This window comes from Saccopteryx leptura, chromosome 10 (assembly GCF_036850995.1).
Source record: "Saccopteryx leptura isolate mSacLep1 chromosome 10, mSacLep1_pri_phased_curated, whole genome shotgun sequence".
NCBI lineage: Eukaryota > Metazoa > Chordata > Mammalia > Chiroptera > Emballonuridae > Saccopteryx > Saccopteryx leptura.
In genome coordinates, this window is record NC_089512.1 from 35,990,131 (window position 1) to 36,017,003 (window position 26,873).

Sequence of the window (26,873 nt, forward strand, 5' to 3'; positions counted from 1 at the left end):
GGAGGCACATCCAAGAATGAAGAAAGTCCCGGTGGCTTTCTGGACACTTGATTTGCTCACTTTGTCCTTCTCAGGGAATAGTAAGCAAAGGGTAATAAACATTCAAATACAACAGGAGACTCTAGTTAGCCTTCAATAGATAATGCAACAACTAATTCAATAATAGAAGAAGTTTTAAAGCAATGTCCAATATTGAAAAAAAAGTGCTGTTTTTCAACATCTTTCTATCACTTGTATATATTGCTGAGGGGATTGGATACATTATTTTAGTTTCTGATTCCACCCAGCAAGCCCACTACAGAGTGATGCTCTGTCCATCTGGGGCCCTTGCTCCATTGCAACTGGAGCCATTTTTTAGCACCTGAGGTGGAGCCCATGAAGCCATCCTCAGCACCTGGAGCCAATTTTCTCCAATAAAGCCATGGCTGCAGGAGGGGAGGAGAAGAGAGAGAGAAGCAAAAAGGGGAAGGGGTGGAAAAGCAGATGGGCGCTTCTCCTGTGTGCCTGATGGGGAATCAAACCCAGGACATCCACATGCAGGGCCAACACTCTATCACTGAGCCAACCAGCCAGGGTTCATTATGGTACTTTCAATATAAATAAAAGATAATTTTTTGTAATATGAATCAAAAGCCTTTAGAGGTTAAAATATCTAAACTCAGTATTTTTTAAGAATCTAGCTAAAAGAATAATCAAAGATGCAGATAAAAAAACTTTACAGAAGCATTATTTCTAATAAAGAAATAATACAGTTAAAAAAATTAAGAAACACCCAAATAATAAAACAGAGGCAGCCATTAAAATTATATTCTAAAAATATGTATTGATATGGGAAAGTTTTCAAGACACAATGTTAGTGGGAAAAGCCTGCTACAAACAGTATATATCTTATTTCTGCACAGGATTGTGTCTGGAAGGTTGAGTTACAGACAATATAAAATTCTTCTTTCAGACTTCCCTGTATTTTCTGAATACAGAAAATGGCTCAGACACCAGCCAAGCCAAGGATCAGACTCCCTGCTCTGCAACTGCCTTGTCTTTTCATCAGGGAACTCCATTCACAGGGACTCTACTTTTGTTGCCCCCACAAGAGCTCAGTACGTACCACGCAGCTGGCTGTTGGGAGAAGAGAGTAAATCTAATTGCCCTGGTCATTTTTCAGCCACCAGCATAACTTAAAAATGAAGCCTCCCCATTCTCCCCCTTGGCCTCACATCTGGCTACAGTTTGCAATGATTCTTTTTGGAAATGCAATGCTGAAGTATCTCATGGAAGCAGAAAAGATTTGTTCTTAGACTGGGTTGTGGGCTCAGGGCTGGTACTTGATAAATGTGCTATAAACAAAGGAATGAATGACTGAACCAAGCAAGCAATCAACTCATTAGCACTGTTGGGTTCTTGCCATATGCCTAAGTTACTCAGGGCTCCAGGATAAACCTCTCACCTGACAAATTTCTCTCCCGTATCCTGTGGAGGTTTCCAGTAATGGACAGGAATTCACTGGCCAGTCAGAACCTCAGGCTCCTGAATTAGTTTCAGGTCTGTTCCCTGCCTTCTAACCCAGTTCTTTCAGACACGGATTCACATACAAGCTGCTCTCTATTTGGTGGCTAAATTCGGACCAGTGCATGTGTTAAAAAATATTTTGAGAAGATGTCTGAAATTCCCCTTTTTTGTGAGGGACTGTGAATGGCCCAGTTGCTGCCAGGGACCTTGAGGCAACGTGGTGAGCAACAGGGGCAGTGGCGGGATTCAGCTGGTTTGCACTGGTTCGGCAGAACCGATACCTAAGCGATACCTAATTTTTTGTTGAGTTCAGTAAAGCATTTGTTAAAATGACACTTGTAACCAGGGTTTTCTTTAATGTGGGTACTTGGGCAGCCGCCCAATGTGGAAATCACAAATTTACAGTCCTTACTCTTTTTTAATGTTCATCTGTGCAACAGCATATTCTAAGAGCCCATATTTATGTTCATTTCATCCTTAGGGGAAAAAATTGTAAGTAAGGATGCCAATCAGGAAGCAATAAGGAAATATCCTTAATAACAGGTTTATTATTTTTTGTCATTTATTATTTAATATTTTTCATTAACATATATATTTTTATGACAGAGACAGAGAGAGGGACAGACAGGAAAGAAGAGAGAGGAGAAGCATCAATTCTTTGTTGTGGCACCTTAGTTGTTTACTGATTGCTTTTTCATATGTGCCTTGACCACGGGGCTACAGCAGACTGAGTGACCCCTTGCTCAAGCCAGCGACCTTGAATCCAAGCTGGTGAGCTTTGCTCAAACCAGATGAGCCTGTGGTCAAGCTGGTGACCTCGGAGTTATGAACCTGGGTCCTCTGCATCTCAGTCCGATGCTCTATCCACTGCACCACCATCAGGGAAGGCAATATTTTTCATTAATATTTTAAAACTCTTATAACTTAATCTAGTTTTGTGTAACTCTTTTATTGGTCTTATTTAAGTATTAAATGCATGAAATAATAAACTACTTTTCGGTATATCATTTTTTTATACTTAAAACAGTCATTAGGGCAGAGAACCCACCATTGAACACAGGTAATAAAGCAAATTATGAAGGGAAAAGGCAAGGTTTAAACACTACACATCTCTGTTATAAAGCCCTAGTTCTGAAGGCCAGAGGTGAGGTCAAGTTTATGGTTATGGAGCCAAGCGATCAGTGGGTGAGGATCAGAAACTAAAGAAGATCAGGAACAGGGGCAGGGAGTGAAAATGTTCCTGGGTGGTGACTGCAATCACACACAGTTGTGTTGTTTTGTCTTTTTTAAGTCTCTGCCTAACCTGGCCTCGTAGAAAGGGCAAGAGACAGAGCAGACAATACATGATGGGGAAGGAGGATTTGATCGGGTGCTAATAACTCACTGCTTTGGGTCTATATTCAATGTATAGCACCATAGAGTTAGGAACCCCACTGTCATTCATTCATTGAGGCTGGAAGTTAGGAGTCAGCTGTGGGAAAGTGAGGAAATACGTAGTTAGAAGGAAACCCCCTTGATCTCTTATAGCCTCTCTGCCTCGTGCACGAGGCCTGGCTACCAGTCAGCACTCAAGAGATGACTGCTGGGGATTGTGTGTTTGTCTGTAATATCCTGATGTGAACTAGAACCTCAGAGAAGAACAATCCAGATGGCTTTATCTTTGAATAACCATTCACAGGGCTGGGAATTAGGTGAGGATACACCTGACTTGGAACTGCGGAGTCAACAGCACCATGAGCAGTCTTAGAGATTGAGTATACTGTCCTCAGTTCTCTCATGAGCTGTAGCCCCTCTCTCCCTTCCTCCCTCTCTCTCTAAGGTCTCTCTCTTTCTCTAACCAAGTTTCTCTCTGGCATTTACTCTGTTCCATTGCTTCACTAACCAATTTTCCTCTGTCAAGAGTGCTCACATTCTTGTAATTCTGAAATGCTATCACATTCTCTTTAGCTAGAGTCTGTCTGCCTTTGCTTTTACTGTTAAGCTAGCTCTCTCACTCTTACTTTCTCTCTTTCTCCCCCCTCCCTCCCTCTTTCTGTCTCCTGATTTCCCAAGAGCAAAGATCTGATGTATCCAGCTCATCTTTGGAGCCCAGGCCATGTACACTAGCAAGCCTATGGCTCAACTTTAAAAAAGAAATTTAGTATCTACCTTGTAGGACCACTACAAAAATTAAGTAAAGTGAAAATGTATAAAAATGTACCTAGCATGTGGTGAGCATGTAGACACTCAAAAAGTTGCTTTTTCTTTCTTTTTCCACTTTCTATAGTCAGCCCAATTAAAATTTAAGTCTTTGAATTTCCCTCAAACCTTAACTCTTAGACCCTAAGTATAGTTACATTCATAATTGCCTATCTCTCTCAAACCCCTTTCTAGGTGAACCTGCCTGTCTAAAAGCCCATGCCATTCCACTCCCCATTTAAAAAAGATGAGGAAACAGAGGCATAGAAATGTTAGATAAACTTTCCCACACAGTCAGTAAGTGGCAGAGCTGGGATTTAACCAAGCCAAGATCTTTGCTCTTTTAATTGTACCATAGAAAATTGTCTTGCACAGTGGTAAAATATTAAGATTAGAGAGAAACTTTTCATCTATTCTCTTGGCACAAAACAGCCAAACCAAACTAATCAGAATCTCTTGTTATAGATGTTTCTACTTTGTATCCAGGAATAGCTTCTCACAGGGAAGCCTGCAGATAAAGGGAGGGCCTCCAGAAGAAAGTTATTGCCTGGAGCATACAAAGAAAAAACAATAAAACCTCAAGGTGTGATATAAGAAATAGTCCAAATCGATGGCTTGAGTTGTTAAATCATACATAACCCAGCTGCTGGAATCCCAAAGTTTATAAAGCGTTCTTTTTTTAAGGCAGCATGGTGTAGAGAAATGATAAAATAATGTAAAAGAAAATTGTTTTCCTCAATAGAGTTCAAGTGTACTATTCTACTTAGTATATTGTGCAAGTTATAGAAAGTTTTACTAAAGAATCAAATCATTGCTTCCCACTTGCTCCATTTAGTCAATATGCCACAGGTAGTTATCAATTTCATTTCTCCCCTTTTGAGATTGTTACGTCAACCAGGGAAAACATTGACACACTGATTTGGGGTTATCTTTACTAAGTGAGCTTTTAATATAGCTATATTATTGAGATTATCGTAATCTAGTGTAACTGATTATTGTGTCTGGGAAAGCTGACCACTGTGGCCTAATATATCTTTAGATATGTTCAAAGAAAGACATGTTCAGTGTGCCAACAGTCCTTGAGTTGTACCCATTGGTCCACATCCCTGGAGCATAAGCAAAGATGTTATAAATGACATCAACTGGCCCACTGCCACTGCTGCCTGAGGAGCCAGACCTCTAATGAAAGAGACTGAATTTATAGGAAAAATACTTCAGGAACGCAAGAGATGACCCTTGTTGATCAGAAGAAGAGATAAGATGTAGCATATGCCTAGGACATCTGGTGACTCTGCAGAGCAAAGTGGATTGTTAGCAAATAGGACCTTACAATTAGCCAAGTGATTTAACGGGAAATCCTGGCCATTCTATTATTTTCATCTATCTAAAGTCATTGTTGTTGCACTCAGTCAGGCATTCTTTGCTTGCTTCCCGTGTGAGCCCTGACTGGAGATCAAACCTGCAACCTTGTCATTTTGGGATGATGCTCTTAACCAACTGAGCATAGATCCAGACAACAGTATGCGGATTACAAGAAGGCCAGGGGTATGGAGAGAGGTAGAAGAGGGTAAAGAGGGGATAAATGGTGATGGAAGGAGACTTGAATTCGGATGGTGAACACACAATACGATATAGATAGTGTATTACAGAATTGTACACCTGAAACTTATATTTTTATTAACCAATATTACCCCAATAAATTCAATTTTTAAAAAAGAAAGAAAGAGAGCAGTCAGTACATATTAGAGTAAGACAGTTCCAGAACAGAAAATGAGATCAATATAATGCCTGATGTATCTGAATATATATTGAGAGGTGAACTGAAGAGCTGGTAAAATTTTGGGCTTAATTTAAGGTAAGGTACATAGAAAACTACAAGAAAACAAAGGAAAATTTTACTGTGAAAAACAAAAAGCAGTGCAAATAGCTATTCTCGTATACTCCATGACTCAGTTGCAAATAATTTACATAGTCATAGTGTAAACTCTGAGTATTGACCTACCTGATATTATGATATAACAATATAGGACAGGAGAACTGGAGGTATAATGATGGGGGACATAGAAATTGAAAGAGTTAACTACTCTAGTATCAGGGAGTCAATAGATAATTCCTAACAGAGAAAAATGTTATTGTAAACTATGGTAGTAAATACCAAAAGAATCCACTAAAAAAGCTTAAAATGGTTGTCTTGTAGGAAGGTGAAAAGGAGGTAGAGTTAGGGTTACTGTTTATTATATCAAACCTTGTAACAAGGTTTGACTCTTTAAATCATGTCCACACAAATGCTGGATGAAGACCAATACTTTAAAAACTGACTTTAAGTCTTTAAGCCTTATACTAATTAAAAAGAGTTATTTATAAGGGAAGTGAATGCATAAATAGTGCTGGAAGCAAAATGAATAGGAAATAAATTGGTTTGTACATAAACCCAGATTTAATGTGCCTTTCCCTGAATGACCATTTGCAAACAGGTAATGAGGTGGTTTGAGATGCTTCAGGACTGGCAGTCACCTCATCTCATTCCATTCAGGTCAAGACTTTAGGGGATGTGTCTTCAAGATCCAGAACCCTGAAGTACAGGAAAATTAAAATGCTCATGAAGAAAGGTTTTTTCCCCAGTGAAATATTCACTCACTTTCTATATTTTAGTAGAACTTTTGCTTTCCAGTTCATACCAGTCAGAAGGAGAACCATCAAAAACTTGATAACTATTTCAATTATATCAACTCTAAAAATCCATGGCCTCCCAAACCTCCAAATCTTTTATTTTCCCCAGGAGGGACCTGAAACTTCTCAGTGGCCATTGAAAGCCCTAGGAAGGATATAGGTTTCAGCTGAGTGAGCAGACATTTGGATCAGCTCTACTTTGGTTTAAATCCCAATTCTACTCTTAATGGTTATGTGATCTTGGTAAAATTACTTAATCTTTATGAATCACAGGTTCATCATCTAAAACAGCGGTTCTCAACCTGTGGGTCGCGACCCCGGGTTGAGACCCCAGGTCTCAACAGGGGTGGTAAGCGACCCCTGTGTTTTGGTCGTTCGACCCCCGCCAGGGTCGCGACCCACAGGTTGAGAACCGGTGATCTAAAACATATCAGGATAAGAATGCCTACCTTGCTCAAGATCACAAAGATCTCAAGATCACAGAGATAATTTTTTAAAGCCCTTGACACATAGATAGTTTATAGCCATTTTATCTAATGTTATAATGATTGTCATTGTTATAAGTATAATAATGATAACCATTACTATTACTACTGCTGCTGGCGATGGTGTTACATGCAACCCACTGCACAGTGACTTTACATAGAAGCTGCTGCTTTCTTTGTCTCATTCTCTATGGACTCTGGCTTCACTGAGCCACTGGTTATCAACACCATTTCTACTCACTGGCATCGGGGTCTGTCTCACTACTGTCTCCAGTAGCTTTAGAAGGCTTCTTATAAGGTCCTGTGATTTTTAGCTTTCTTAGCTCCCCCCCTACACACACACCACCCCAATGTTAGTAAAACTGTTCATGACAGTTGGGTCAGATGGAATTTAAATGATATCATTCATTTATAAATAAACACTTGTTGAACAAGTACTATGAATCCAAACACTGTTCTGTGTGCAAAACATTCAAAGAAAGGGAAGACATGGCCTCTGATGTTCAGTGTCAAGTGTGAGAAACATTAGTCACAACCTACAGCAGCATTTAGAGGTGTCTCTTTCTAACACTGCCAGTGGTTTTCAGATTTCCCAGTGTGACACATTGTGTTTTCCAAGATGACCACAAAAAGATCTCTCCTCCCACAAGTTCTTCATACGATATGACATTGACATTCCTGTTATGGAGAATTTGGGTCTATGTTCCCTCCTCTTGAATCTGGATGGAACTGTGACTTTAGAGAAAGTGTTGCTATGTGACTTCCAAAGCTAAGTTGTAAAAGGTGATATATCTTCTATATGTGAAGGCACACACATGCCCCCAAACTTAATTTAAAACAGTAATAATAATTTTGCTTATGAATCTTGAAAGTGAGCAGGGCTCAACAGGAACAGCTTCTCTTGACTTGAGCTGGTATGGCATCAGAGAGGGAAGCTAGACTGGGCTGGAGGATGTGTTTCCAAGCGGGCTCACTCACATGGTTGGCAATTGGATACTGGCTGCCAATGCCTTTCCATAATGGGGAAAATTGGCTTCCCAACAGCATGCTGGCTTCCAACAGTTTTCACAGCAGCTCAGGGCTTCAAAGGCATGTCTCACAAGAGAACAAGCAGAAATACATGAAATTCTTTCAACTTCACCTCCGTAGCATCACATCTGTTGCATTCTATACATGGAAGCAGTCACAGAGACCTGCACAAGTTCAAGAAAAGAAACTTAGATTCCATCTTTCAGTGGGAAGAGTGTCAAAGTCATATTGTGAAGAGAGCATGTGGAATGGGAGGTAGGGTTACACCGTTTGGGGAAAATACAACTGGCCATGTCTGCAAGATCTGGCATGTTCGTTTCTTTGTCAGAGGGTAACCCTCAGGCTGTAGGAGACTATTTTGCTCATGTGCCTGGAGATACCTCCAAGTGCTTAGAAATACCTCCAAGAGCCTGGAAATGGACATTATCCCCATATTCCTTAACCAATTACTGACAGGTACAGAGGTACAAAAACACCATTTTACTTGTTGCCAAATTGGGGCAACATGACCTGCACTGTCTCCATAATTCCTCTGTGGATAGAGCCAAAGATCTTGTCTGGGGACTTTTCTCAATATAACCCCTTCTTAGACCTTTTCTACTCAATCCTAGTTCTCTATTTCTCCAAAGAGTTTTCTTTGAAATACCTTTACATAAAACCTCATCTCAAAATCTTAGAAGACCCTAGGATAAGTCTACCTAAGACACACACCATTCCATTTTAAGATATTCTTGTGGTTTGTCAAAAGAAGCCTTGAAGGAAATTTTACACTGCACCCCCAAAATAGAAGTCATTATGTCCTTCAAATGACAAGAGAACTTAGACAGGTGTTAACAAAAATACACATTAAAAAATGATTGTGACATTAGTTTTATTTTGGTCTCCATATATTTTCCTCCTCCTCCATTTTCCTTTCAAGAAAGCAGCCAGGCTCTTTGAAATTCCTTGTAATTCAGGGGTTTACAGGGCAGGAAACTAAAGTTTCTGGGGAGTCTCTGAAATCCCAAATTCCTTGAAGTTATTATGTTGTATGTCTCAGAGAAAAAGGAATAAAGGAGAAAATATTCTTGAGGTGTCTGAAAGAAGGAGACTGTCTCTACCGGGAAGGAGGTAGAATTTGTCAGGACCCACAACTGTGAGACTCTAGGACTATTCTTGGGGAAGGCCTTAAAAGGAGATAGCTTCATGGTAGACCTACTGACTCACTGCAGATGCTGAGAATCTGAGATCCCACCATGTAAAGAATGTGTTTTCCTATAAGCTTGGTGGAAAGTCACAAATCTGAGGTTAAAAATAAATAAATAAAAGGACTGGCTCTCACAGGGAGAGGCAAGCATTTGAAGGCAGAGGAATAGGGTAGAAAGCAGAGGGTGTTCTGTGAGAGAACACCTGGGAAAGGTATAATTCTCTTGTGTTTTTCCCCTGAAGATTGCAAAAAGAATAATAAAATGTAACCTACAGTTTAGCATCCTTTCTCAACTCTTCAGTAAAGTATAGAATCCCCACATAACCATGAGTGGTGTATGTTGAGAATAGTGTCAAACAAAGAGGAGGGGGTAAAAAGTATGTCATTGCTCCACACTCACTCTTCTAATGGACTCATAGTGAGGGAGCCTTTCTCTTCAAGGGGAGTGTCCCAGGGAGCTCCACAAGTGACCAGAGCAAAGCAAGAGAGCTCCCACCCATTAATCACAATGAAGTGTTGTATGGACAGCTGGTAATGTGGAGGAACCTACATTAGAACAGAGTACAGACCCAGCAATGAATACAACCACAAGTCACTCTTGATTTGTTAACAAACGGATGGTGATGCTGGGGCACCAACTCTGTCATAGATATGACCTTAGCTTGTTTTTTATTTTATTATTATTTTTGTATTTTTCTGAAGCTGGAAACGGGGAGAGACAGTCAGACAGACTCCCGCATGCGCCTGACCGGGATCCACCCGGCACGCCCACCAGGGGCGACGCTCTGCCCACCAGGGGGGCGATGCTCTACCCCTCTGGGCGTCGCTCTGCCGCGACCAGAGCCACTCTAGCGCCTGGGGCAGAGGCCAAGGAGCCATCCCCAGCGCCCGGGCCATCTTTGCTCCAATGGAGCCTTGGCTGCAGGAGGGGAAGAGAGAGACAGAGAGGAAGGAGGGGGAGTAGAGAAGCAAATGGGCGCTTCTCCTATGTGCCCTGGCCGGGAATCGAACCCGGGTCCCCCGCACGCCAGGCCGACGCTCTACCGCTGAGCCAACCGGCCAGGGCCAGCTTGTTTTTTAAATGAGCTCGCCTAGAAATAGATGTGCTTCCTAATCAAATCTCTAAAATTCATTTTTGGTTAGAACTATGTATCTAGTTTTAGCAGACCTTAATAATTTTGAGCAACTTTAGGCCCCTCAATCACTGGAAGTGTGTTAATACACGAAGGGAAGAAGCAAGGGAGAAGCCCACACGATGAAAATAAGAGTCAAATGAAGTTCTAAGAAAGATGAAAAACAACCAAGATCATATTGTTTGAAATAACCTTCAGAATTTTAAGAAAGTCTGTTCAGAATGGAATACCTAGCCATTCCGTTTCCTATAAAAGTTTCAATTTCCCACCTAAGATTAAAACAATCTGTACTTTCTCTATTGCTCTGTTGTAGGTCTCCATGAATAAGGACAATGTCCAGCTCACACACTGCATGCTCCAAGCACCTATCAGAGGTTGAGAGTCCTTGGAAAACAAAATATTGACCACCATCTTTAGCTGATTCAAGTGATGAATTGCCTTGGCTTGGTATATTCTGGAAACACTACATTACAAGAAAATGTGTTTAATCTAGTTCTAAGAAATAACCCAAGCCATATTTCTAGACAACTGACTTATGAGAACAGCGGCCTAAAATAATGAAATTTGAAAACCTGTGCGTGGGAGTGAGGCAAATTGAGTTTCACTGCTGGATTGTGGATTTCTACGCAGCTGGCATCTGACTGTCCATTTCTAACCATCTCTAGTTGCCTGCCAGGGACAGCTTTGAAGATTGTGAGATGGGCCCGATGCTTGGCTAATTCATTCATGATTCCAACTTGGAACAGGGCTGACTTTCCCTGTAGAGCTGGCTGAGAAAAGATTTTGTTCCTCCACCTTACAGATACCCTGTGTTTCATGTGTTATAGACGTTCAAGGGAAAGCTGGATTAAAGGAAAGAAAGACAGACAAAAGGAAGAAAGGAGGGAAGGAGGAATTAATGCTATACTTTCCTAGACCCTTCACTTTCCTATTTTGAAAGGACTATCTCACACCTTCTCTCCTCAAACCCCCCAAGACTCCTCCCACATTCTTACTCTCAGCCAATGCTCACTTTCTTCTTCAGGAAGAAATCTGAAACAATAAAAGTTTGGCAACTCTGCCACCCCTCCTACCTGTCTACCATCTCCAAGGCCACATTTCCATCTTCTAACCTGCTCTCATTTGAATTAACCACACTTCTCTTAAAAGCGATCCCTCATCTTTGCACCGGATCCCATCCTCTCTGGACTACCAAAGGATGTTGTTCTAAGATTTTTCCCTTCTCTCTCCTATCACCAAATTTTCACCCTCTACTAAATAATCCATATAAGTTTACAAACATGTTGTTTCTACTATTTTACAAAAATTCTTTCTGGAACTTCTCACATTTCCTGTAGCTGCCACTTCATTTTTTTTCTTTTCCTTGCAGCCAAACCTTTGGAAGTGTTATTCAGACACTCTATCTACAGCTCTCTAATTTTCACATTAATCCACTCCCAACTCAGCTTTTTCTACCCCTGCTCCATGAGTGCTGCTCTTATTAAGGTCTCCTCTGTATAAGCCCAATGGTCAGTTTTCAGTCCTCATCTTTCTTTCCTCCATCTATACATTTAACACAGTTCCCCATGCCCTCCTTCTTAATTATACTTTCTTCACTTGGGTCCTAGGATACCATCCTCTCCCGGTTTCCATTTTACTTCCATTGTGGTATCTTCTTAGTCTCTTTTCTTGGGTTCTTCTTTTTCTGACCTCTCCTACTGAGGTGCACCAGGGTTGAATCCTTGGTCATCTCTTCTTCTCAATTTTTACACACTATCATGACAGTTCCATTGAACCTCATAAATTTAAATCCCATAAACACAATGTCAACATATACATTTATATCTTCAGCCTAGAGCTTCCTCTTAAAATTCTAGACTTTACCATATGGCCATCTGTTTAACAACTTCACTTGGATGTCAAAAAGCATCCCTGGCCCTGGCCGGTTGGCTCAGCAGTAGAGCGTCGGCCTGGCATGCGGAAGTCCCGGGTTCGATTCCTGGCCAGGGCACACAGGAGAAGTGCCATTTGCTTCTCCACCCTTCCCCCTCTCCTTCCTCTCTGTCTCTCTCTTACCCTCCCACAGCCGAAGCTCCACTGGAGCAAAGATGTCCCGGGCGCTGGGGATGGCTCCTTGGCCTCTTCCCCAGGCGCTAGAGTGGCCCTGGTCGCAACAGAGCGACGCCCGGAGGGGCAGAGCATCACCCCCTGGTGGGCAGAGCATCGCCCCCTGGTGGGCGTGCCGGGTGGATCCCGGTCGGGCGCATGCGGGAGTCTGTCTGACTGTCTCTCCCCGTTTCCAGCTTCAGAAAAATACAAAAAAAAAAAAAAAGGCATCCCTAATTTAACATGTCCAAAACTAAACTCCTGATTTTTCCTCTCAAGCCTACTCTAAATTGATGGCATCTCCATCTTTTGCCATCATTCAGGTCAAAAGAAATCCTGGAGTTGTCCATGACTCTTTCCTTTCTCTCACACCACTGTTCAATCCAATATCTCACCACATCTTAGACTGAGCCAAGATCTCTGCCTGTATTCTCCACTTCTCCCCTCACACTCCTACAATCTATGCCTAATCAGCACACAACATTATCCTTTGTAAATACAAATCAAAAAATGTCACTTCTCTGCTTAAAAATTCTCCAATGAGTTTCCATCCTACTCAGAAGAAATGTGAAAGTCCTTGGCAATCATTTACAAGATAATCATAAACCCACCAGCCCTCCAATCTCACCTCCTACTTTCTACTCTTCATTATTCTACTCCAGCTTCTCTGGACTCATTGCTATCCTTTGAACATATCAAACATACCCTTACCTCCGGGGATTGTGCATTGGCTATTCTCTCTACCTGGAATATTTTAGAGAACACTGTAGAAAACCCCCTCCAGATATCCACACAGGATACTTTCACTTAAATCTTTAAGCCTTTGCTCAAATGTCACCTTCTCAATCAATCCTGCCATGACCACTCTACTAAGCAATATTCTTTCCTCATTCCACCCCAATAATCCTGCACAGAATTTTTTCCATAGTTCTTACCATGTTGCATAACTAATTTATTATAAATGCTGTTTAAAGTTTGTTTCCTCAGTAGCATGTAGGATCCATGAAGATAAGGATATTTTGCTATTTTGTTCACTGACATATCCCAACAGCCTAGATTACCTGAAACATAGTAGGTGCTGAATACATATTTGCACAAAGGAAGGAAGGAAATAAAAAAGAAAGAATGGGAGGAAGCAAGAAAGGGAGAGAAGAAGAAAGGGAGGGAGGGAAGGAGGGAGGACATATTGGCCATTCTGGACAATTCAGTTCAGTTATCCTCTGGGCCTCAGTTTTCACCTTGAAATAATACAAAAGAGTTGAAGCAGATGAACTCTAAGTACCTTCGTCTTCTACATGCAATGACTCAATATACTATGTGAATTCCAGGGGGTTCACAAGATGCAAAGAACATTTGGGTCTTATTTTGATGCAGTATCTCAGGACAAGTGGGAGGCCTGGTAGACTACAGCTGAACGGGCTTCCTCTAGTCCCCAGCCTGATGAGGCCTTCCTGGTGAGTCACTGCCACCACCCTCCAGATGACACTGATCCGGAGAAGCTGCCATGTCTGTCCCACGCCACCCCCTGATGTACAGGCTATACAACCAAAGACTTCTTCATGAGATTCCAACACATGTCTCTGCCAAATTTAAATCACTAGAAATTACCACTTGATGTCTCCTGGTTACTCTGGCCTTTGCTCCTATCCCCCATTACCCCTTGGTGTGCAGCATCATGGCAGAGGTGCTGTGAACAAAGCTCTGGTCCTGCTCAGTAGACCGTAAATTGTTCCAATAGCTTTTATTGTAAAAGGTCCTATGAATCTCTCTACTCTTGAGCACAGAGACCCTGGCATAGAAGCTGTCACATCAGTTTTCCCTCCACAGAACAAATGCCATTTCCTGAGAGAAGGATGAAGGCTGAGCTATAGGAAATGTGGGCCCCGAGGGACACTCATTGGCGCAGGAAGATAAGATAAGCATCTTGTGGCTTGTTCCATCCCCGCTATAGGTGCCAGTGGAGAATTGGCAGGGAGGGCCCAGACCTTGGAGAAGGCAGCAAGATACTGGATTGTGGTGTGAGGTGCAGATGCATCAAGAAGGTTTCTTAGTGTCACCCTTATGGTCACCCAGGAAAGGAAATCTTGCAGCAACAGTAAGGCTATGGCATGGGTCTCATTTTCCTTCTTAAACCTGAATCCCCACTGCTCCAACATAGACCAAGTCACAAAAGCCATGTGGTTTGGGGAGCCAGGGCAAAGACCCAAGATAATGTATATTCTCTCCCCTAAAGCCAAGGAAGCATATCTTTTTCCTGAGAACAAGTAGCCCTTTCACAAAAGTCCCACCAAACAGACCCAGAAAATGACCTGTTCCTATAGGTTTGTCAAGGGCCAAATTTGCTATAGACAATGAAAATGCTGCTAATGCTTCTCATCAAGGCCTACCGCTGACTGCTGTAAGACATGGACTGGTCCTGCCTGGAATGGTCCTGCTTCTTCACCTAAAAACTGCTACTCAGTCTTCCAGACCCAAATAAAATGTCCTCTATAAAAAAATTTACCAATCCTTCCTCAGCCTAAACACACACACACACACACACACACACACAGACTCATCAATAAATCATTCTCTTCTCTATAATATCTCAATACTTTGTTCATCATGGGGTTAGTCGATCCATAAATACCTTGAAGAAATAGGCTTATACTAAAAATGCTTAACTGTGACTCTTTCTTACCTCATCAACTGGTAAGATATTGTATGTCAATTGGATATATATTATATATCTTTAAGCTACTATCCAATGATGAACAGCTATAATAATAAGAAGAATAAAACATGTTTCCAGAGCAAGCAATAGCTAACACACACACACACACACACACACACACACACACACACGTTTCTCTTTGGTCCTCAAAGTGAGCAATTCTCATTTCCTTTTATATGAGGATTTTTATTTTTAGTTCCTTCCATAAGAAACAATTAAGACAAAGAATGCCAGACAGTGTAATGCAAGGTGACACTACTTCACAGTTTTATTTCCTTCCTTTACCTGAAGGAAATTACTTTTTTACCTAACAATGTTCAACTTTACCTCAAACAGAAGCTGCCCAAGTTTGCCATGAATATAGATAGCAGAGCTATGATGACAGCCATGGCAATGTTGAATTTTTATTCAGAGTCAGTTTTCAAGCTTGACATTCCATCTTATGTCACTGCCATTTTGCAGATTAGAGAGAAGAAAAGTGCAAGAATGTTCAGTCCAGCTGGTTGGAAATAATGAGACAGCCAGTTCCCACAGCAAATTGACATTTGGTGGAGATCTATCAATAGACCTTCATTAAAGGCTGTGGGTTCAGCCTATGCTTAAGTGAATTTTCTCTAATCTGATCTTCACAGAAGGTGACATAGTCTTTTCCCATGAAAGACACTTCTAAGGAGAAGGAGACTTGGATCATGAATGGGAACCGCAGAGCAGTTCATGAAAATGAACAGACATCCCCCCACCCCCAGGGAGTGTTCCTTCAAACTAGGGGTTGGCAAATTTTCTATAAAGGACATCTGGTAAATATTTTCAGTTCTTCAGGATATATGGTCTCTGTAGCCACTCTGTAACTTTGCCATTGTAGCACAAAAGCAGCCATAGGCAATACAAAACTGAATGGACCTAGCAGTGTTTCGATAAAAGCTTATTTTCACAGACAACTAGCCAAAGTTTACCAAAATATTGTATATATCCCACCATGGATACATGGGTGTACTGGGTGATTTTAGGTAGCTCACCAAGAAATATTTAAATTTTAAGTTACCTTTGTGATTTAATGTCTTCTAGAAACAAATATATAATAACCCATCAAGCACAATTTCAAGCATATTATTACTTAGAATAAGGTTAAATTTATTTTTAAGTAAAACAATGACTTGATTTAAAGAAAAATGATAAGTAAATAAAAGGAGGATATTATTATTGTAAAAATCTTGTAGGTGCTCTGTGAATGTCCCAAGCTAGGAAACATCGCTCCAAGCTGCACTTACATCCTCCCACCAGCATGATGCGACCTCACTTCATCTTTGTGATCACTATTATCAGTACACTGGACCAATGGGAAGGCCCGAAGAGGCTGCGTTAGACCTCTGGACTGGATTTGCCCTTTGGAAAATGGCTAGTACTAGGCCCTGGCCGGTTGGCTCAGTGGTAGAGTGTCAGGCTGGCGTGCAGAGGTCCCGGGTTCGATTCCCGGCCAGGGCACATAGGAGAAGCGCCCATTTGCTTCTCCACCCCTCCCCCTCTCCTTCCTCTCTGTCTCTCTCTTCCCCTTCCGCAGCCGAGGCTCCATTGGAGCAAAGATGGCCCGGGCACTGGGGATGGCTCCTTGGCCTCTGCCCCAGGTGCTAGAGTGGCTCTGGTTGCAACAGAATGGGAATCGCAGGGTAGTTCATGAAACCGCAGGGCTCTGGTTGCAACAGAGCGACCCCCCTGATGGGCAGAGCATTGCCCCCTGGTGGGCAGAGCATCGCCCCTGGTGGGCGTGCCGGGTGGATCCCGGTCGGGCACATGCGGGAGTCTGTCTGACTGTCTCTCCCCGTTTCCAGCTTCAGAAAAATACAAAAAAAAAAAAAAAAGAAGAAGAAAAAGAAAGTGGCTAGTACTCACAGACTGGTTCACAAACATGAACTATGGTTTGTCTCAAAGCCTTTCAGTTATTATATGACCATATCTATAATGTTATTTGAAATATTTTTGAAGTTTTTAAAATAAAAGAAAAAAAGACATTCCACCTGACTGGTGGCACAGTAGATAGAGCATCAAACTGGTATGCTGAGGTCCCAGGTTCAAAACCCCAAAGTAACCAGCTTGAGCATGAGGTTGCCAGCTTGAGCCTAAGATCATCAACACGATCCCTAGGTCACTGGCTTGAGCCCAAAGATTGCTGGGTTGGAGCCCAAGGTCACTGGCTTGAGCAAGGAGTCACTGGCTTGGCTTGAGCTTCCCCCTGACCCTATCAGGGCACATATGAGAAGCAACTACGAGTTGATGCTTCTGACCTCCCTTCCCCTCTCTCTATCTTTCTCAAAAAAAAGGAAAAAAGAAAGAAAAAAAGAAAGAAAATACAATAGATATTCTATGATTTTGATAACTTAAAAAGAAAATAATATTTATTTTATTAAATCACAGAACCTTTGCTGAAAGAGAAATCAGAGATGATTATGTAATTAGCTTTTGAGGATTTGGGTGGAGGGGCAGGAAGCGTTTTTTGTTCCTATTTTTATCTCCTAGCGTGCCACCTATGTAAATCATGTTTTAGAACATGCTATTTCAAACCACGGAAAAGAAAAATTCAAAGGGCAAAGGATGTAAGATCTTTTTCACTCTCACCTCCTTTCTGAATAGCTAAACCTTTTGACAATTCTCTCTCAAAGTCCCCTTTGGCTTCCAGATAGAGACTTACTTCCAAGGTGAGGTTAGTCACCTTTCTCCTAGAAGAGAGGATCAGCTCAGCACAGGTATCAGTCCCACTGTGCATTCTCATTGACCATTATTATCCGGGCTTCTACAGCAATGCAGGAATAAGCAGAAGTCTAGTCTCAGAAAGAAGACACAGCTGGATTCTAAGTCCAGGTTGGCCATTTTTTATCCTGCTTGTAGAATTGCAATAAATATTCAAGATAAACAATGGAAAGTCTCAAATGTGGTTTCTGACTAGGTTTAGCAAATAAAAACAGAGGCAACCTGCATTTCTATCTGTCAACTCTAATCTAGTGCAGTGTATACCTGCAATAAATTTTATAAATTGTAACTTTTATTGGAAACACATGACCCTTTGGTCTCTTCATTCTGTTAGCTTCAGGAAAAATAAGAACATGTCTTGCAATGAGCACTTAATTAACTTACTTCTTTCCTCAGAAATAGAAGCTTGGCTTTAGATTTGGAAAGAAAAAGAAAGCAAAGACCAAAAAAACAAAATAGATATAGGAAAAAAGACAAGTAAATTGGGTTGGGGGCAGGGGGAAAGTCATGCTTATTAGAAACGTAGTCTCTGGGAAGGTAATATAGCTACCTTCTCTGATGGCAATTTTTTCAAAATTCGGCACTGAGTTCGCAATTGAATCCAGTTCTTCATATCCTCCTGTGACTCCTGTGAGACATGGCAGATCTAGTTCAGCAAAGCAACGAGATTAAAGTTTGGGAGATATATGACACACCTCACTTGTTTTTCTAGCTGACACCCATGTTCCCCTCTCAGAGAAACTATGATTACCGAAGTCTGATGCCTCTATGGAACAGCATGTGCTGGTGAAGTTGCTGCTTCACAGCATATTTCCCTTTTGCCCAAGATGACTGAATTAAAAGTAGTTAGCGCTCTCTATCCCAGGAGAGCAAGGAGAACCAGGGATGACCTGCCATTGGCTTGTTTTCTAGAATGATTCTCTCTACCGGCTTTCTGAAGATGAATGACTAAGAGTGTGTCTACAGTCAGCATGTCAATACAAGATGGCTTTGAAAAGCAGGGGGAAAGGCTGATCTCAGTCCTACTTGGATTGTGAACTTCAACTAGTAAGTTACTTGTCTTAACTGTAATAAAACTGCTCAGGTGTGACTTATGTGACCATTTCCCAGCATAGTATTTTAAAATGTTTTAAAGGAATAAAACATCTCTGCTTCCTGAAGTATGGCTGATAAATATTCTGAAAAGCACATCCATTAACATATAACTAGATTCTGAATAAATTACAAGGTCAATTGTTTTTCAAGGCATTGCTGAGCTCACAAGAAAGTATCACCAAATAGATTGTGCTTAGGTGGAGGGAGAGGAGGAAAAAAAACAGTAAGGTGAACCAGAAAGACGAATTATGAGTAAGGGCAAAACTCAAAGTCTCCTTAATGGAAAATGCCAAAAACAGCATAAAAAAAGAGATACTAAATTTAGGGCAAGGTGGGAATCTAACTGAAGTCCTTTGTGTTACCTTGGATTCTCAGAGAACATTAAAATGATCTCAGATTAGTAGCTCTACTGGCTCACAATAGAAATGTACAAATCCTGTGTAGTGACAGGCTCTCAGTAATTTCACCAATTAAGATCAATTAAATGTGATCTCATAGTATAAAGTTCCCAAACTACAGGGATACAGATTTCCATACATAAAAAAGTAGCATGAAAACATATTGTATTGTCAGACACAACTTATAAAATAAGAATGAAATGTTTAAAGAAATAAAAGATTAAAATAAGCAAAAGAAGAACATATGAAAAACTGTTTATGGAATTAAAAAATAAAACAAATTCAAGTTTTAGAAATTAAAAATATAATAGCTGAAAATAAAAACTCAATAGAGATGTTAAAGACAAAATTATGTAATATAGCTGAAGAGATAGTGATAAACAATAAATAATTTGGGAATAATTGGACATTTCTACAAAATAAAGAGAGAATCTTGTCCCATACCTCACACATCATACAAAAATCAACTCTCAGTGGATAATATATCTAAAGATAAAACCTAACCTTATAAAACTTCTAGAAGAAAATATTTAAAATTTTTTTAACAGAAGTTAAAGATTTCTTAAACACAACAACAAAAGCGCAAGTGATAAGAGAACAAAAATGTTCAATTGGACTTCAAAATTTATAACTTCTGCTCTATATTTGGAAAGACAACGTTAAGACAATGAAAATATAGTCACACACTTGGAAAAAATATTTCTGATGTAGGACTTGTATTCCAAATATATAAAGAACTCTCAAAACTTAACAGTAAGAAAACAAACACCTCCCCCCCTCCAAATGGACAAAAGACATGAGCACACTTCATCAAAGAAAATATACATATATTAAATAAGTCATTAATCACTAGAACTCATTAGTCAAAATTATTAGCCATTAGAAAATAGAAAAGTAAAAACACAATGAGATACTACTTCAAACACAATAAATGAATAAAATAAAAAATGACAATACGAAGTGGAAGCAACAATGCAAAAAAAAACTGTAAGTCTCAAACATTGCTTAGGGGAATTCAACATGGTAGAGCCATTTTTGGAAAACTGCTTAGCATACACTTACCATATGACCCAACAATCCCACTTGTAGGTATTTCCTGAGAGAAATAAAAACATATGTTCATACAAGTATCTACACATGGCTTTCTATACAGTTCATTTAAAATTACCCCAAACAACCCAAATGTTCTTCAACTGATAAATGGATAAACAAAATGTAGTGCATCCACCCAATGGAATAATAATCAGCAATAAAACAAACCTACTGAAACAAACAACAACATAGATGAGCTCCACACATTATGTACCATTTCCTTAAGACTATCCTTTGTCCACTGAACTTATTTGCACCTTTGTAAAAAATAAGTTGTCCAATTATCCAGAAAGGAAAGTCATAAGGAAACATTGAATTTTACACAATAAACCACATAACTTAATAGACATTTACAGACCACTCATCTAATAGTAGCAGAATACACATTCCTTTCAGGCATACAAGAAATATTCTTTTGGATAGATTATATCAGGACACAAAACAAGTCTTAATAAACTTAAGAATATTAAAGTAATATCAGGCATATTTTCTGTCCACAGTAGTATAACTAGAAGTCAATTATAAGAAGAAAGATGGAAAATTTATAATTATGTAAAGATTAAACATAATGCTACTAAAAAAACCAATGGTTCAAGGATGAAATAAAAAACTATCTTGAGACAAATGAAAATGTGAACATGATATACTAAAACTTATAGGAGGCAACAAAAGCAGATCTACAAGGAAAGTTTATAATGATAAGCACCTATATTAAGCAAAAGAAAGACCTCAAATAAATAGCCTAACTTTACATCTCAAGGAACTAGAAAACAAGAATGAACTAAATCCAAAGTTATCAGATGAGAAGAAATAAAGATTAGAACAGAAATAAATAAAATAGAAACTAAAAAGACAATAGAAAAGATCAATAAACCAAAGATCTGGTTTTGTAAAAAGATAAACAAAATAGACAAACTTCTATCCAGATTCTTAAATTTAAAAAAAGAACTCAAATAAAATTAGAAATAACAGAAGAGATATTGCAATTAATACCACAAAAATACCAAAAATCATAAGAGATTTCTATGAACAATAATATGCTAATAAATTGGACAACCTAGAAGAAATTCCTAAAAACATATAACCTCCTAAAAAAAATGAAAACCATTAAGAAATAGAAAATCTAAACAGACCAATTATTAGTAAGGATATTGAATCAGTAATCAAAAATCTTCCAACAAACAAAACTCCAAGACTGGATGGCATCAGAGGTGAATTTTATCAAACATTTAAAAAAGAAATAAAAGAAATAATAGTAACCCTTCTCAAATGTTTTCAATGAGGCCAGAATTGCCTTGAAACCAAAACCATATGAGGACAATATAAGAAGAAAAACAATATTACAGGGAAATATCCTTTATCAATATAGAGACAAAATTCCTCAGCAAAATATCAGCAAAAAAAATCCAAGAGTAAATGAAGTATTATATACAATGATCAAGTGGGATTTATTCCAGGAATACAAATATGGTTTAACATCCACAAATCAATCCATCAGTCAATGTAATACATCAGTGTTTTTCAACCCACCAGTGTGTGGACCTGTCCACCAGAAATTTGTGCTGGTCCAAGAAAGAGTTAACCATCCTGATGTTGTATGAAGATTTTAGATCCAATGATCAAATTGGCTTATACTCAGGATCATTTCTGCCTTGATGGTCCCCTAAATAATTTTTCTATTTTTACCTGTTCCCAAGTAAAAAAAAAATGTTGAAAACCACTGTGATAAAACCACAGTAACAAATTGAAGATAAAAATCATATGATCATCTTAATAGATGCAGAAAAAGCATTTGATGAAATACAATATTCCTTTGTGATAAAAAACAACAACAACAAACAACTCTCAATTAAGTGGGTATAATGGGAACATACTTCAACATAACAAAGGCCACTATGACAAGCCCACAGCTATCCTCATATTCAATGGTGAAAAGTTGAAAGCTTGTTTAGATTTCAAAACATTGCAGTGCTAATTCGGCCTGCCCTTTTTGTGTGATGCCCAGAAGTCAGTTAGAAAACTGAGAGTTTTGCACACTATACTTCACTTCTCAGCACTCTTGCTGAATGGATTCTGGTCAGTTTCACTCATGGATTACTCAGTAGCGTGCCCACAGCTTCATATACAGATGTATCAATAATAAATTCCTTACTCCTGTTTCCTCCTGTCTTTACTCTTTCCCCCACTCTGTGGTTGGAAGGAAAAGGAATACCACCTCTCTGCTGTCATTTATTTGCTTAATGCAGAGCGGCAATGGTCAGCAGGGTTCCAGCTCACAATCCCACAGCATCAGTGTTTGTGTTTGTGAGTGTGGGTGAGAGAGAGCTTCCTTTCTTCATAGCTACACTGATAAGAAAAGTAAATAGAAACAAACGACATATTTTTGAATAGAAGGATAAATACATTTTCAAGTGAAACCACACAACAGTATTATCATACAGTATTAAAAATGAGTGAACCATAGCTATGCACACATAATACATACATACATACATCATTGAGTAAAAAAAAAAAAAGCACATCACAGAATCCACATATAGCATATCCTACTGTTATGAAGCTCAAGAACCAGCAAAAACTAAATTATGTATGATTTATAAAATATATATATATTTAAGAAGTTGCTTTGCGAAAAGTAAAGGAAATCTCAAAATTTAGGATAGTATTTCCCTCTGGGGCAGATGCAAAGGGGGTGCAATGAAGGACAGGCACGTGGTAAACTTCATAATACTGATAATATTCTACTTCTTAACTTTGGTGTTGGGTTCACCAAATTTGTTTATTATGTTTATTAATTATGTATCTATCACATATTTTTATTTATCAAATATTATGTACCTATCTTAATTAGCTAGATTCTACACATGCTGATAAGAAATACCTATAAAACATAGTGTATAAAAATAGAACAAGGAGTACACTATTATGTATATCACATAGTCCTATATTGAAAATATACTATATATGTTTACATTTATAAAATTATATAAAAAGGAAACAATAGAGGAAGTCTAGAAGCATATACATACTCTTTTTTTAATTTTTATTAATTTTAATGGGGTGACATTAATAAATCAGGGTACATATGTTCAAAGAAAACATGTCCGGGTTATCTTGCCATTCAATTATGTTGCATACCCATTACCCAAAGTCAGATTGTCCTCTGTTACCTTCTATCTAGTTTTCTTTGTGTCCCTCCCCCTCCCCTTCACCTCCCCCTCCCCCCTGTAACCACTACACTCTTGTCCATGTCTCTTAGTCTCGTTTTTATGTCCCACCTACATATGGAATAATGCAGTTCTTGCTTTTTTTGATTTCCTTATTTCACTCCGTATAATGTTATCAAAATCCCACCATTTTGTTGTAAATGATTCTATGTCATCATTTCTTATGGCTGAGTAGTATTCCATAGTGTATATGTGCCACATCTTCTTTATCCAGTCATCTACTGAAGGACTTTTTGGTTGTTTCCATGTCTTGGCCACTGTGAACGATGCTGCAATGAACATGGGGCTGCATGTGTCTTTACGTATCAATGTTTCTGAGTTTTGGGGGTATATATCCAGTAGAGGAATTGCTGGGTCATAAGGTAGTTCTGTTTTCAGTTTTTTGAGGAACCACCATACTTTCTTCCATAATGGTTGTACTACTTTACATTCCCACCAACAGTGTATGAGGGTTCCTTTTTCTCCACAGCCTCTCCAACATTTGCTATTACCTGTCTTGTTAATAATAGCTAATCTAACAGGTGTGAGGTGGTATCTCATTGCAGTTTTGATTTGCATTTCTCTAATAACTAAAGAAGATAAGCATCTTTTCATATATCTGTTGGCCATTTGTATTTCTTCCTGGGAGAAGTGTCTGTTCATGTCCTCTTCCCATTTTCTTATTGGTTGTTTCTTTGTTTGTTGTTGAGTTTTATGAGTTCTTTGTATATTTTGGATATTAGGCCCTTATCTGAGCTGTTGTTTGAAAATATCATTTCCCATTTAGTTGGCTGTCTGTTTATTTTGTTGTCAGTTTCTCTTGCTGAGCAAAAACTTCTTAGTCTGATGTAGTCCCATTCATTTATTTTTGCCTTTACTTCCCTTGCCTTTGGAGTCAAATTCATAAAATGCTCTTTAAAACCAAGGTCCATGAGTTTAGAACCTATGTCTTCTTCTATGTACTTTATTGTTTTAGGTCTTATATTTAGGTCTTTGATCCATTTTGAATTAATTTTAGTACAAGGGGACAAACTGTAGTCGAGTTTCATTCTTTTGTATGTAGCTTTCCAGTTTTCCCAGCACCATTTGTTGAAGAGGCTTTCTTTTCTCCATTGTGTGTTGTTGGCCCCTTTATCAAAAATTATTTGACCATATATATATGTGGTTTTATTTCTGGGTTTTTTATTCTGTTCCATTGGTCTGAGTGTCTATTTTTCTGCCTATACCATGCTGTTTTGATTGTTGTGGCTCTATAATATAGTTTGAAGTCAGGTATTGTAATGCCCCAGCTTCATTCTTTTTCTTTAGGATTGCTTTGGCTATTTAGTGCTTTTTATAGTTCCATATAAATCTGATGATTTTTTGTTCCATTTCTTTTAAAAATGTAATTGGAATTTTGATGGGAATTGCATTAAATTTGTATATTGCTTTGGGTAATATGGTCATTTTGATTATATTTATTCTTCTTATCCAAGAACAAGGAATATTTTTCCATCTCATTGTATCTTTTTTGATTTCCCTTAACAATGCTTTGTAGTTTTCATTATATAGGTCCTTTCCATTCTTTGTTATGTTTATATTTAGGTATTTTATTTTTTATTGTTGCAATCATGAAGGGGATTATTTTTTTGAGTTCGTTTTCTAATATTTCGTTGTTGGCATATAGAAAGGCTTTGGACTTTCATATATTAATTTTGTATCCTGCGACCTTACTGTATTGACTTATTGTTTCTAGTAATCTTTTTGTAGAGTCTTTGGGGTTTTCGATGTATAGGATCATATCATCTGTAAAAAGTGATACCTTTACTTCTTCCTTACTAATATGGATGCCTTTTATTTATTTATCTTGTCTGATTGCTCTGGCTAGAACCTCTACCACCATGTTAAATAAGAGTGGAGAGAGCGGACAACCCTGTCTTGTTCCTGATTTAAGGGGGAAAGCCTTCAGTTTTATGCCACTTAATATGATGTTAGCTGATGGTTTATCATATATGGCCTTTATCATGTTGAGATATTTTCCTTCTATACCCATTTTGTTGAGTGTCTTAAACATAAAATTGTGTTGTATTTTATCAAATGCCTTTTCTGCATCTATTGATAAGATCATGTGGTTTTTGTTCTTTGTTTTGTTGATATGGTGTATTATGTTAACCGTTTTACGTATGTTGAATCATCCTTGAGATTCTGGGATGAATCCCACTTGATCATGATGCATTATTTTTTTAATATGTTGTTGTATTCGATTTGCTAGTATTTTGTTTAGTATTTTAGCATCTGTATTCATTAGAGATATTGGTCTATAGTATTCTTTTTTTGTGCCATCCTTGCTAGGTTTTGGTATGAGGGTTATATTGGCCCCATAAAATGTGTTTGGAAGTATTGCTTCTTCTTCAATTTTTTAGAAGACTTTGAGTAGAATAGGAACCAAGTCTTCTTTGAATGTTTGATAGAATTCACTAGTATAACCGTCTGGGCCTGGACTTTTATTTTTGGGGAGGTTTTTAATAGTTTTTTCTATTTCTTCCCTGCTAATTGGTCTGTTTAGGCTTTCTGCTTCTTCTTGACTCAGTCTAGGAAGGTTGTATTATTCTAGAAATTTATCCATTTCTTCTAGATTGTTCAATTTAGTGGCATATAGTTTTTCATAGTATTTATTCTACAATAATTCTTTGTATATCTATGATATCTGTGGTGATTTCTCCTCTTTCATTTTGGATTTTGTTTATATGAGTCCTTTCTCTTTTTTCCTTGGTGAGTCTTGCCAAGGGTTTGTCAATTTTGTTGATCTTTTCAAAGAACCAGCTCCTTCTTCTATTAATTTTTCCTATAGTTTTTCTGTTCTCTATTTCATTTATTTCTGCTCTGATTTTTATTATCTCCTTTCTTCGGCTGGTTTTGAGTTGTCTTTGTTCTTCTTTTTCTAGTTCCTTAAGGTGTGAAGTTAAGTGGTTCACTTGGGCTCTCTCTTGTTTGTTGATATAGGCCTGAAGTGATATGAACTTCTCTCTTATCACTGCTTTTGTTGCATCCCATAGATTCTGATATGTCGTATTGTCATTTTCATTTGTCTGTATATATCTTTTGATCTCTACGCTTATTTTTTCTTTGATCCATTCATTTTTTAAAAGTACATTGTTTAGTTTCCACATTTTTGTGGGGGGTTTTTCTCTTTTTTGCAGTTGAATTCTAGTTTCAAGGCTTTATGATCAGAAAAGATGCTTGGTACAACTTCGATTTTTCTGAATTTGCTGATGTTATTTTTGTGGCCCAACATATGGTCAATTCTTGAGAATGTTCAATGTACACTAGAGAAAAATGTATACTCAGTCACTTTGGGATGAAATGTCCTGTAGAT